This window comes from Felis catus, chromosome X (genome assembly GCF_018350175.1).
Source record: "Felis catus isolate Fca126 chromosome X, F.catus_Fca126_mat1.0, whole genome shotgun sequence".
In the NCBI taxonomy this organism is placed as follows: domain Eukaryota; kingdom Metazoa; phylum Chordata; class Mammalia; order Carnivora; family Felidae; genus Felis; species Felis catus.
In genome coordinates, this window is record NC_058386.1 from 74,177,687 (window position 1) to 74,178,657 (window position 971).

Below are 971 nucleotides of genomic sequence, written 5' to 3' on the forward strand. Positions count from 1 at the left end.
ATTGATTTTTAAGAGAAAAAGAGACAGAGCACGGGTGGGGGAGCAGTGGAGAAAGAGAGGAAGACACAGAATGCTAAGCAGGCTCCAAGCTCAGAGCTGTCAGCACAGAGCCCAATGCGGGGCTCAAACTCACAAACTGTGAGATGATGACTTGAGCCTAATTCATACACTTAACTGACTAAGCCACCCAGACACCCCTCTACTAATTTGTTTAAAGAGCCCAAACTCTGGGGTCTACAAATACAGACATTTCTGTTCACTAAAAGAACAGTTCTTTTTAAAAATTTCTCTCCCTTTTGGAGGCATCTTTGATCTTGCAGCATAGACACCATGAATCAAGCTCACCCTCCTGAGTTGAAAACATTTATTGACAAGAAATTATTATTGAAATTAAATGGTGGCAGACATATCCAAGGAACATTGCAAGGGTTCAATCCCTTTATGAATCTTGTGACAGGTGAATGTGTGGAGATGACAACTAGTGGCCCAGAAGTATTGGAATATTGGTAATGCAAGGAAATAGTATCACCATGATAGAAGCCTTTGAACGAGTATAAACAATGGGTGTGATCACTGGAAGAAACCAACTGCTTCTACATATCTCTCCTCTTCATAGTACCTGTTTTACTACAATATAAAAAACAGGTAGCATGCATTTGCATATTCAGCTTTTTTGTTAAAATAAACTTTTGTAATAGTAAAAAAATAAAAAATAAAAATCTTTTCTTTTTCTCTAATACTGTTTCTCAGTTCATAATATATTGAACAGGGTCATAAACTCACAATAACTATTAAGAGTATTTTCCATTGGTCTGTAAAATATAAATCATTTCTCAGTTGGAATCATTGGATACAAAAGCAGTGAATAAACATCTAGAGAGTGTTTTGAACCAAAATTTAAAATCTATTACAATTCTAAACTCTTTCGTGAGTTATTTTCTTTTGTCTTTCTAATATTTTTGTGTAAAAGT

The 971-nt window shown here is 35.2% G+C and overlaps 1 pseudogene; it reads left to right on the forward strand.

Moving 5' to 3' along the window:
* The first annotated feature begins 330 nt into the window (after positions 1-330).
* On the forward strand, positions 331-557 carry LOC109496378 (annotated as a pseudogene).
* The last annotated feature ends 414 nt before the right edge of the window (positions 558-971 follow it).